This window comes from Notothenia rossii (assembly GCF_949606895.1).
Source record: "Notothenia rossii genome assembly, chromosome: 4".
Taxonomy (NCBI): Eukaryota; Metazoa; Chordata; class Actinopteri; order Perciformes; family Nototheniidae; genus Notothenia; species Notothenia rossii.
Window position 1 is genome coordinate 74,723,113 of NC_136902.1, and position 13,050 is coordinate 74,736,162.

Consider the following 13,050-nt stretch of genomic DNA (forward strand, 5'->3'; position numbering starts at 1 on the left):
GATTTAAACTAGTTTCTGCGGGGACAAGAGCGCGAAAGCCACCTCTCTTTGGCCCCTCACAGAGCCCCGAAGGACGGACTCAGCAGCTCCAGCATGGCTTCCTAACACGGGCAAACAGGATGTCTTTCGCTTTGCCTTTCGCTCTGGCTCTTGGGCAGCGGAGGGACCTGCTTCTTCAGGCTCCATCCCGGCCTCGGCTTGTGCATCCATTGTCGCCTGTGCAAACGACTGCTGAAACATGTATCTGATGCCAAAGGCCTCCTTAACACCGGGGTTGCTGGCGTAGTACCGGTTAGCAGTCCTTAAGTCGTGGCACATAAACCGTGACAGCACCTCACGATTGGATGGGTCCTGGTATCTCTTCACCTGGAAAGATACGGATAATTAGTAAAACCGGAATTGGTAACAGTTAAATGTGCAGTCATTACCAAACTCACAGTGTCTGCCAGGGCAGTGCGGAGCAGGGTGTGGTAAATGGAACCCTGAAGCCCTACATCAGTCCATGCAAGGTTGAGAAACATGTGGAGGTTCTCTGAGGGGCCGTCCCCCGCCGTGTAGAGGAAGTAACGATTCTGTTGCCCAACCAACGTCTTTTTGATTTGCATCCATCGCTGGACCCAGCCAAATTCCTCCAAAGTACAGTGCAGCTGCGCTTCTCCATAGGTTTTGGCGGTCTTGTGTGCCTTCACATGGATGACATAACCGTGCTTGGTGCCCCTGTCTTCTGCATCATTCACCTCTGAATTAGTCATGTTTGCGTAGACTCCTGCACGGTGACCATAGAGCAGGGACCAATGGAGTGAAGATAGCCATATAAGAGGTAGCAGGCTTCTACAGAGGGGGAACGCTCCATTCGATCCAATAGTTCCGGGATGCGCTTGACAGAGGCAGAAAGACACTTTTCAAGATCACCATAGCCAGGCAGGCTGTCCAGCTTACGCTTCTTCACATGGAACTGGTGCACTGTGACATCCCTGTGCAGACAGTCCAGGCAACCTTGCAACTCCCGCTTTATGGTCTTCATGTCAGACACACTGAGCCTGTTTGTTTTCACAAGCGAGTCCATCAAGTACCGGATAAACTGCATTATAATTTTTATATAAAAGGCAACAGTCGTGACGGCAAGGTTGGAGTTTTCTCTCAGGTCATGTGGCCAGGCACGGATCTTTGAAGTGTCCTTCAGGAACAGCCAGTCCGACAGACGGGGAGAGTCTCGCCCCATAAATAGCAGAAAGTTCTTGACCCGGCTCACCTTAGACCGCACATTTTCGGACAACTTTGTGTCTGGATCGACCCCCGCGTTGTAGTACCGGTACTCTGGGCCTGGAAGGTGTGGGTGACGCTTTCCCAGCCACAGGGACAACTGTCCGTCTAGCGCGCCGAGCTTCGGTGTTCCTGAGCAATACAGGGGTACGGAACGATGGCAATGTCCTGCTGGTGGAGGATGATTGAGCACTGACAATGGCTGCAGCATTTAAAATGCTACTGTGTAGGCGGCTGACCTTGACCGTGGGCTGTGTCACTGGAGTCGTGATGCCGGAGATAGTTGGGATGGTGGGTTGCTTTTGACCCATAAGGAGCTCCGTGACTTCAATTGCCATCTCCGGCTCATCCACGTCAGTCATGGCCCGATCATCAGAGTCCTCACAGTCCTCACAGTCCTCACGGTCCCCATGCAGCTCATCACGATGTCTGGTTCCCACACCACCACGACCCTCATCACGGCCAGTCTTAGAGCCATGCTCATACGATGTGTTTTTCTGCCTGTATTTGCACTTCACCCCAGAGGACCCCGGCATGGTTGCTCGCCGCCGAGACAAGTCTACTTGGTTCACACTCGGGGGGGGGAAGACATCGGTCTCCTTAATCCTTCGCCCCTAGACTCCTCATCGCCAACGTATTTCGATTGAGGCCTGCCGCGTTCAACCAAGGGGGGTATCTGCCGGAGGAAGCTGGCCTTGCTGGCTGCTGGATCGTAATGCTTTCAGCTGGTGGAAACGCTGACGAGCTACGGAGGTCCCTCTTGGCACTGGAAGCCTTCAACTGCTTCAGCTTATTTCATAGAAAACACACCTCCTTATTGAGGGCCTCTTTTTGAGCCTTCAGTGCAACGTATTCCAGCCTTAACAGTCTGTGTGTTGTTCCCTCATCGGAGTCACGGTCAATTTCCCCGGAAAATGAGTCTGGGTGTTCAGCATAAGCACCATATTCCACATCAAGTGTCGTTGTCATTTGTACTGGGGGGTCAATCCGCCGGCGCTCCCTCAGCATTTTAATCCCCACCATGCGTTTCATTTGTCGCAGTACCAAGTCTGCTTTTTGTTGGCTGAGCTCCGGATGCTCAGTTTCGAGATGCCGGTCCAGCCTTGTGCCATGGTATGCACAACCAACAACAGACCAGGGCTCCAGGCGAATGTTTATTCTTCCATTGGCCATGCGTAGGAGAATGCTGCATTCAGTTTTGTTGCGGACTAGGTGCCGGAACACCAAGTGTCTTGGGAGAGAGCGGTATTTCAGGTAACACAGCGGCATTCTGTCGTCATCTTGGACTGCATCTTGGACCGCATCTTGGAAGTCATATTAGCCGAACCTTTGGAGACACAAGCAGATTGAAAACGATTAAAATCGATTGAAAGGTACGCTATTTCGGAAGATGGAAGGCTCCATCTGCGTTCAACATTGCTGGGTAAATCATATTTACCCTGAGAAGGGGGGCTCAGACTCCAATATCAACACTGAGATATAGAGTGCCCCGAAGTACCAGACCGACACTCATATACGAGCCATCAATTCATGTTAATCACCCAGCAAATGAGTCACAAACTGACCCGTAACCGGGCGTCAGTAGGGAGAACCGGGGGGCTGGGGAAGAAGATTGAGTTGTGGAGAGTTGATCCATACCGGGGGTAAAGCAAAGAAAGGGTCCGAAAATAGTGACTTGTAACCCGGGTAGAGAGTATGTCATCTATCGGTTCTATCCTCCAGACAACATGGCAACGTGGGGACAACGGTACCTCCGGGCGCTCCATCCCGCTCCGGCCTTCACCGCAGCGGGGGGAGGAGGCATTGAACCCCTCGCACCTGCCCCTGGAGGAGGCAGGGGAGTCAGGTACACGGAGGTTCACGTGGACGGCCAGGGCGAAGCCGCCACACCGCACTGGAGTCAGGGTTCCGAGTTTTTCGAGCCAGGCCCCGGGGAAACGCAGCACGGAGCACCCGGCAGGAGCCTCCAGCAGACCCCCCCGCGCGGTTCCCTCGTCCCTCGGAAGAGGCGGAGAGGTGGGTGTTTTTCATCTGCTGGCGGACTGCCGGGAGAACTCGCTGCTCGGGAGCCAGGCTCAGAGTGAGTGGCAGTGGGTGCCCGCGCACCCGCCTTTTACAGCGGGAGCACGAGCTCACCTCTGGGGGGGAGAGAAGAGAGAAGCGGAGGCTGCAGAAACAGCCAGAGCCCTCACCTCAGACCCACCCCTCGTTTGGATGTTTACAGACAAGCACTGGGTAGAGTCCCATGGTCTGTCAGTCATTTCCGTGTCCGGGCCAGGTGAGGTCATGCCTGTGTTGAGTCAAATTAAGCCACAGGCTCAACTCCTGGTGGTGCGCTATTATTAGAAGCAATGTCAGTTAGAAGATGGTCTCTGTCAATCCATTCCGTGTCTGGGCTGGGTGAGGTTGCCCGTGTTGAGTCAAATTAAGCCGCAGGCTCCACTCCTGGTGGTGCGTTTCGGTCAATTCCTTTAAGTTTCAGTTTGCTGTCATCTTCAGCTTCCCCAGGACCAATTGCTCATATCAGAGCTTAAGGCTGGACAAGCTGTAGAGAAACACCCGGGCTGGACCAGGCCATTACTCCTTTGAGACAAGCATATGTGGTTACGCAGGATCAAATAGGTAGCCTGTGATGAAGTAGGGTCGACCCTATATCATGTTAAGCCACCAAACACCGGTCCCCGGGGGAACCGTTGCCCGGAGCAAGGCCAATTGCTGAATGCCGCAGCCGACAAAGGCTGCTATGCAACAGTGTTTGCCTTGTGCACCGCGGCGGAGGGGGGAGGTTCCAGCCCGGAACATCCACCCCACTGCGGGACCCGTGTTGAGACACCTGAGTCAGACGGTTCGTCTTGGTATCGCTTCATATCGGTCGGCCCGGGAGGCAAGAGACACGCAGGGTTGCCCCCAAGCAGCACACCCTCCCGGCCATCAGAGTCGAACCCGCAGGTCAGAGGAACCGACCGCCAGAGCACCGGCACGAGGCCGGGCCGGTAGAGGCCCTCCGACGGTGGGTCGTGTTTGCCATTCGATCAGTGAGAAATAGGAAAAAAGTCAGAGTTAACTTTTTGGAGATCCATAGAAAAGGGGTGAAAATGAAAGAAAGTATCCGAGAATACTGCATCATAATGCGGGTAGAGTCCCCTGCCAACTCCCCTTGCATTCCTCCAGACTCAAAAAAAGTCAGAGTTAACTTTTTGGAGAACCATAGAAAAGGGGTGAAAATGAAAAAAAGGATCCGGAAATAGTGCCTCATAATGCGGGTAGAGTCCCCTGCCAACTCCCCTCGCATTCCTCCAGAGTCAGAAAAAGTCAGTTAACTTTTTGGAGATCCATAGAAAAGGAGTGACAATGAGAAAATGTATCCGAAAATAGTGCCTCATAATGCGGGTAGAGTCCCCTGCCAACCCCCCTTGCATTCCTCCAGACTCAGAAAAAGTCTGAGTTATTTTTTTGGAGAACCATAAAAAAGGGCTAAAAGTGTTAAAATGTATCCGAAGATTGGTGCCTCGTAATGCGGATAGAGTCCCTTGAAAACTCTCCTTGCATTCCTCCAGAGACCAGTTCAAAAACTTAAAGTTTGGAAAGAACCATGCTGGGGGGTCTCCGGGCAACAAAATGTATCAGAGCCAGAGTGCACATGGAGCGGATGAATTCCTCCATGAGGTTACACAGCCGTTTTTTTCCGAGTTCTCTCAAAAACCGGGTTTCCGATTTCGTGCAGACAGTAGTCTGAAAATGATGAATGGATTTTTTGGACGGAGAAGGGGAGCCTTGGATTCCCCTCTCCGTTGTAAGTTGCAACGGGGGGGTGGAAAAGTGTCCGGGGCTTCGGCCCGAAGCGCCGAAGGGGTGAGCATCTCGGAGCCCCTCCTCCGTTGACACTCAAAATAAACATTTTTATAAAAACTTCATATTTGATTATTTCAAGATATAATTGACCGTTTTCTTTCATTTTTTTTTTCTTTCCACAGGTGGGGGTGCATGGCAGGCTGCCTATGAGCTCCCATATTCGTTCTGGAACCTCCAGGATATGTGCGATAAGCTCCATAAACTGACAAAGTCATCCAAAGATTTCACTTTTATAGCCCAAGGATATATAATACAAATAAATTAAAATAGTAAAAGGTACAATTGTGCTCAGCATTACCCGGAATTTGATTTATATAGCCCCATAAAAGTGATTAAAAATCATTTTCGTGGGAAAAAGTGTTAAAACGCCTGATTAAAGCATATGCAGGACCCCAGTGAGCTCCAGACTATGTGCATTGTGTTAAAGAACCATATTAATGATAGAATAAATAATTCAAATGCAAAAATAATGATTATAAATCATTTTTAGGGGGACAATTGTAGAGAGGAGCCTGAAAATGACTGCAGCAATCAATCAATCAATGTTTATTTATATAGCCCAATATCACAAATGTTAAATTTGTCTCAGTGGACTTCACAGTTTGTACAGAATATCAGTATGACAATACGACACCCTCTGTCCTTAGACCCTCACATCGTACAAGGAAAAACTTCCGGACAAAACCCACAGTTTAAAGGGAAAAATGTGAGAAACCTCAGGGAGAGCAACAGAGGGATCCCTGTCCCAGGACGGACAGACGTGCAATAGATGCCGTGTGTAAATTGAAAAGATAATACATTTGCAACATAGGTAGTCCAAATGTTTGGAAATGCATGTGTGTATAATAGGAAGATGAATCCACGAGGATATCCATGCAGGACTTATGATCCAGGACCACATTCACGACTCAAGATCCAGGACTCACGATCCATGACACAGGACCGCAGGATCATCCATGACTCCGGATCCCGGTGTATATAGACACCAAAAAGAAAGAAATTTGGGGAAGCTGGGTTAATCGGAACATGAGAGTACACAGGTATAGACAGAGAGAAGGAAGAAGTAAGATGTCCCCCGACAAACTAAGCCTATATCAGCAAAACTAGCGGCTGAATCTAATCAGCCCTAACTATAAGCTTTATCAAAAAGGAAGGTCTTAAGCGCACTCTTAAAAACGGATAGGGTGTCTGCCGCCCGAACACAAACTGGAAGCTGATTCCACAAAAGTGGAGCTTGATAAGAAAAGGCTCTGGCTCCCATTGTACTTTTAGAGACTCTAGGAACAACCAACAACCCTGCATTCTTGGAACGCAATGCCCTAGTAGGACAATAGGGTATAATGAGTTCTTTAAGGTAAGATGGCGCCTGCCCATTAAGGGCTTTGTAGGCGAGAAGAAGAATTTTAAATTCTATCCTGTGTTCTATAGGGAGCCAGTGTAAGGCAGCCAGAACAGGAGTAATGTGGTCCCTTTTCCTAACTCTGGTTAGTACACGAGCTGCAGCATTTTGAATCAACTGAAGCGACTTGACTGACTTCTTGGTACACCCTGATAATAAGGAGTTACAATAATCCAGCCTTGAAGTAACAAATGCATGGACTAGTTTCTCTGCATCGTTTTGAGGCAAGATATGCCTGATGTTTTTGCAATGTTACGTAGATGGAAGTAGGCGGTCCTTGAAATAGATTTTATGTGGGTGTTAAAGGATAAATCCTGATCAAATATAATACCAAGATTCCTTAAAGTCTCACTGGAGGCCAAATTAATGTCATCCATAGTTAGTATATCTTTATATAATTTGTTTCGTAGATTCTTCGGGCCAATTACAATAACATTTAAGGTCATCCACGTTTTTAAGTCCTTGAGGCAGTCTTGAATTTTATTTAGATGATTAATTTAATCAGGCTTGATTGATAAATATAGTTGAGTATCATCCGCATAACAATGAAAGTTTACAGAATGATTCCTTATAATATTGCCTAACGGAAGCATATATAGTGTGAACAAAATAGGTCCAAGCACTGAGCCCTGTGGCACTCCATGGCTAACTTTGGTTTGCATGGAAGATTTATCGTTGACATGTACAAACTGAGAGCGTTCCGATAGATAGGACCTAAACCAGCCTAAAGCAGTTCCCTGTATGCCAACTAAGTGCTCTAGTCTTTGCAATAGGATATCATGGTCGATAGTATCAAATGCAGCACTAAGATCAAGCAAGACAAGAATAGAGACAAGTCCCTTGTCTGAGGCTATTAGAATGTCATTTGTGACTTTAACCAGAGCTGTCTCTGTGCTATGATGTGTTCTAAAGCCAGACTGAAAATCTTCAAATAAATCATAGTTTTTTAAGTAATCACACAGCTGTTTTGCGACTGCTTTCTTAATAATATTTGAGAGGAACGGAAGATTAGAAATAGGTCTATAGTTGGCTAAAACCTCTGGATCGAGGTTGTGCTTTTTAAGAAGCGGTTTTATCACTGCTACTTTGAATGATTGTGGAACATAGCCTGATAATAAAGACATATTCATAATATTTAATAAAGAAGTGCTAATTAATGGAAAAACTTATTTTAACAGCTTAGTTGGAATCTAAGCTGTTAAAGCACCCCGGAGAAGCAGGCTGCTGCTGCTGCTGCTTCACCTCATCACTGCTGCTGCTGCTGCTTCACCTCATCACTTTATAACCCAGGAAAGGAGCAGGAATCCTGGGTACATGAGTGTTAAAAGTGCATTAAACTGTTTTAATCCAACAGCCGCTGATGTGGACGGAAGTCTGTCTGTTTCGTTAACATTTGAATGACGAAATGGACGGAAATCATTTGACTCACGAGCAGGTAAAAACAGCAGAGTCGCTGCTGTTAGGGCCTCAGACTCACAGGCACACACACATGCAGAGATCCAGGACGGTGCACATGGCTTTTTTACCCAGCAATAAGTCTCTGAAAGGCGGGGAAGGTGTTACTGCAGCTACACCTATTGTAAATTCAACGTATTTCAGCGTGTCCAAATGAATACTTTGTTTGTCACTTTGGGTACAGTAAACTGATAGACAATTGGAGTAGCATGTCCATTGAGACGCATTCTGCCATTTGGTCGTCAGTTGCAATGTTAATTATGTCCATTTGACGGCATTTCCCCTTACATTCCTTCAGACTCAGAAAAAAGTCTGTTAACTTTTTGGAGATCCATAGAAAAGGGGTGAAAATGAAAAAATATATATCCCAAAATAGGGCCCCATAATACGGGTAGAGTACCCTGTCAACTCCCCTCACTTTCCTCCAGAGGCAGAAAAAGTCTGTTAAAATAGTCAAATTCACTTTTTGGAAAACCAGTGAGATGGTCCAGGGTAGAGTCTGTTGAGGTTGACTCGAGACACATGTGTGTGACTCGAAGACACATGTGTTGAGGCATCTTATGATGGCCAATTTGGCTGCGCCAAGAGCCGCAAAAGACAGACTACTGATGCAGCATGTCTCCATAACTTGGGCACTTATTTCACACCTCTAGGAGAGAGACCGCGAAAACCACCTCTCTGTTGCCCCTCACAGAGCCCCAAACGACGGACTAATGACCTACAGGACGTCTCCCTCACATGCACACTTCCATAACCTTGCACACCGTGAGTCCCCGGGCCCCCGGACTTAAGCACTCCCCCACGGACTAAGCCCAGATGATCACACCCTCCAGAACCTCATGCCCCTGATAACCCTGAAAGGGGGATGGATTTTGTTGTGCTTTACCGTCCGCCCATCGGCATCCATATTCGGCCTTCTTCACGGCACCACCACCACCCCTCCTGTGGAGGATGTTCTCATGCCCCTGGTAACACTTAAAGGTGGTAGATTTTGTGGTGCTTTTCTGTCAGCCCATCAGCATCCATATTCGGCCTTCTTCACGGCACCACCACCACCCCTTCTGTGGAGGATATTCTCATGCTCCTGGGAACCCTTTAAATAGTCTGATACTACCAGGGCTCATCACTGCACTTTACAAGCCAGAAATAATGTTTAAATGGTCGGGAAAAGTGTTTTTAAACGTCTGGAAGAGAGTTTTAGCCTGTCATTTTGCACGATATCATTTAACATTGAACCTCTCCTGGAAATGCACAGAATATGTGCATTTTCAGGAGAGGGTCAATGTTAAATGATATCGTGCAAAACCCAGGAATAAGTGTTTGAAAGGCGGGGAAAAGTTGTTTAAAATAGTCTGATACCTCCAGGGTGCATCACCGCATTTTAAAAGCCAGGGAAGGTGTCTGAATCCTGGGTAAACATTGTTTAAATACTCTGATACCTGGCACTGTATCTGCACCTGGGAACCTTCAAGGTTATATTAATGTTTTATTATTTATTTAATTATCATACAATTTTTACAAAAACAGTATACACAATACATAATAAACATAATAAAAACATGATTATCGGGGGCCCGGGGGCAATATTAGCTGTCTAACTTGTACGGTGCACCGGGGAAAAAAGGTTGAGTCCACGGCCCCTGTCCCCTCATCAGGAGTATCAACCGGCCCTGAAGAAGAGGTATCGCTGCTCTCCGCCCCTGAGCCCTCTTCGGAGGTATCTGATGGCGGTAGACCTCCTTCTGATGATGCCGCTGCAGCTGCTGCCGCCCTGAACATGGAGCGGATCTTCAATCCCTCCTTTATTCCAGGCGTATTCGCGTAGATCCAGTCTGCAGTGCTTAAGTCGTGGCACATAACCTGGCGAGAATCTACCTGCTTTCTGGATCTTGGTGATGCTTGATATTGTCCCCTCATCAGGAATATCAACCGGCCGGGCCTGAAGAAGAGGTATCGCTGCTCTCCGCCCCTGAGCCCTCTTCGGAGGTATCTGACGGCGGTAGACCTCCTTCTGATGATGCTGCTGCAGCTGCTGCCGCCCTGAACATGGAGCGGATCTTCAATCCCTCCTTTATTCCAGGCATATTTGCGTAGAACCAGTCTGCAGTGCTTACGTCGTGACACATAAACCTGGCGAGAATCTACCTGCTTTCTGGATCTTGGTGATGCTTGATATTGTCAGCCAGGGCAGTGTGCAAGATTGTGAATTTGACGGCTGTTTCTAGCCGAGCATCAGCCCAAGCCCTCTTCAAGTTAGCTTTCAGGTTCTTAGAGGCGTGCTTCCCCGTTGTGAAAAGGAATAATTCATTCTGAGGACCCGACAAGCCCTCTTTTATCCCCATCCACCGCATGACCCAGCTAAACTCCTTTATTGTAAGCACCACCTGTGCTTCGCCAAATGTCTTGGCAGTCTTGTGATCCTGCACGTGGATGATGTAGCCCTCAGCAGTGCCCCTTCCGTCCGCCTCAAAGACCTCCGTGTTGGTCATGTTTGCGTACACACCCGGACGGTGGCCATACAGGAGGCTCCAATGGAGGGTTAGATAGCCATATAGCAGGTACTGGGTGATTGAGGTCGGATTGCTAGCCATCAGGTCAAGGAGATCAGGGATGCGCTTCTCAGCGGCCGCAATGGCGGCTAGAAGCCCCACCTTGCTCGGCAGACGATCCAGCTTGTTCCTCTTCACCTCAAACTGGTGGACAGTGACGGACTTTTTCAAGTTGTTCATGTTGGCTGTCACCTCTCTGATGATGTGGGTCATATCAGACTGGGTGAGCCTGCACCCCCGGAGCTTTGACGCAGACAAGTACCTCAGGATATGGTTCACATTCTTCAGGAACAACAGCAATGTTGTGACTGCCCGGCCCGACTTTGAAATATACTCGCTCCAGCCACGGACCCTCTTCGTGTCTTTTAGAAACAGCCAGTCTGACAGCCGGTTAACACCATGGACCATGAATACGATGAAGTTCTTTATCCGGCTGACCTTGGACAGACAATTTTCTTTCCATTTTACTGTCGGTGCGACACCCTCACAATGACCTCTGTATGTCTGAATGTACGTCTCCATGCTTTTAGGCAACGTGATTTCACGCATGGTATTCCCCCGTACCTTCCCAGTGGACCAGTGATTTGGGGGGGAGGGCCAGTCCTTAGCCAGATTAGCTTTCAGCTTATTGTAGACAGACACACGGGTCTTCTGGCATACAGGGTTCTCACTACCGGAGGCTTCTGCGGACCGCATGACAGTCTTGACCGGGGTCTTGAGAGGGGTATTGCTGCCGGAGGCTTCTGGGGACCGCATGATAGTCTTGACCGGGGTCTTGAGAGGGGTCTCATTACCGGAGGCTTCTGGGGACCGCATGACAGTCTTCACCGGGGTCTTGAGAGGGGTCTCATTACCGGAGGCTTCTGGGGACCGCATGACAGTCTTCACCGGGGTCTTGAGAGGGGTCTCATTACCGGAGGCTTCTGGAGACCGCATGACAGTCTTCACCAGGGTCTTGAGAGGGGTCTCATTACCGGAGGCTTCTGGGGACCGCATGACAGTCTTCACCGGGGTCTTGAGAGGGGTATTGCTGCCGGAGGCTACTGTGTTCATGCCGGAGGTACTTCAGATTGCCAGGCCCTTAAATTGTATACATTCTTCCTCTTCCTCAAGCACAGCAGCAGTGGCACGCTTCCTGGGTTTTAGCCCCTTTTTCAGCCTGGAGCACAGGGTCTTCACCTCATCAATGAGGGCATCCTTCTGAGCCCTCAATGCCACATTTTCCATTATCAACTGCCTGCAGTCCTCTTCGTCACACTCGGTATGTGGGGAGAAGGGTGGAGGGTGCACCGGGTATTCCTCCTCATTGTCTATATCCAATGATGTAGCCATTCAAATGATGGGATTAGCCTCTCGGAGGTCATGGAGCAACTGCAGGGCCACACTATGCTTCAGCCTTTGCCATGACCTGATGTGCCTCATCTTGGGAGAACTCAGGGTGGTCATGAGTTACATGACGGTCTAGTCTCTTCCCAGCATACGAACACCCTGTGATGGGACAGGGTTTGGTCCGAATATTTATTCTGCCACTGGCCATTTTAAGAATGATGCCTCTTTCCTCCAGGTTCCGCACTGCATGTTTGTACTTAAGGTGCTTGTTTAAAGCCAGATAGAAGAGTCTGCACACCGGGCATTCGGACAACATCCTTACTAAAACAGACACAATGAATTGTATTTAAATTATTTTCTGTTTCTCCGTTTATATGCGTTAGCGTAACCGGTGATTGCAACCATGGGTCCGATGCTTCAATGCATGGTAAACGGACCAAGGGAGGACTTGGGTTTCCACCAAGTTAAATGGTCCCACCTCCACACCAACGCGGGGCTGGTGATGGCAACATTGGGTCCGATGCATCAATTCATGGTGCCCCAACCATGAGAGGGTTTGGGGTGCCCCGGAACCAGGCAGTACCCCAGCAGGAAACACGTTTTATGGTCAAAGGAGGAAAGAGTGATAGAACCGGGGTAAAGCAAAGAAAGTGTCCAACAATAGTGACTTGTGAGGCGGCCAGAGAGTCTGTCATCTCTCGGTCCTATCCTCCAGGCAACGTATTTCAATTCATCCATAAAAAAGGGGTGAAAATGAAAAAAAGTATCCGAAAATAGGGCCTCATAATGCGAATAGAGTCCCCTGTCGACTCCCCTCACTTTCCTCCAGAGTCAGAAAAAAGTCTGTTAACTTTTTGGAGATCCATAGAAAAGGGGTGAAAATGAAAAAAAGTATCCGAAAATAGGGCCTCATAATGCGGGTAGAGTCCCCTGTCGACTCCCCTCACTTTCCTCCAGAGTCAGAAAAAAGTCTGTTAACTTTTTGGAGAACCATAAAAAAGGGGTTGAAAGTGATACAAATGTATCCGAAAATAGTGCCTAATAATGCGGGTAGAGTCCCCTGCCAACTCCCCTTACATTCCTCCAGAGACCAGTTCAAAAACTTAAAGTTTGGTAAGAACCATGCTGGGGGGTCTCCGGGCAAAAAATGAATCCGAGCCAGAGTGCACATGGAGCGGATACATTCCTCCATGAAATCAGACA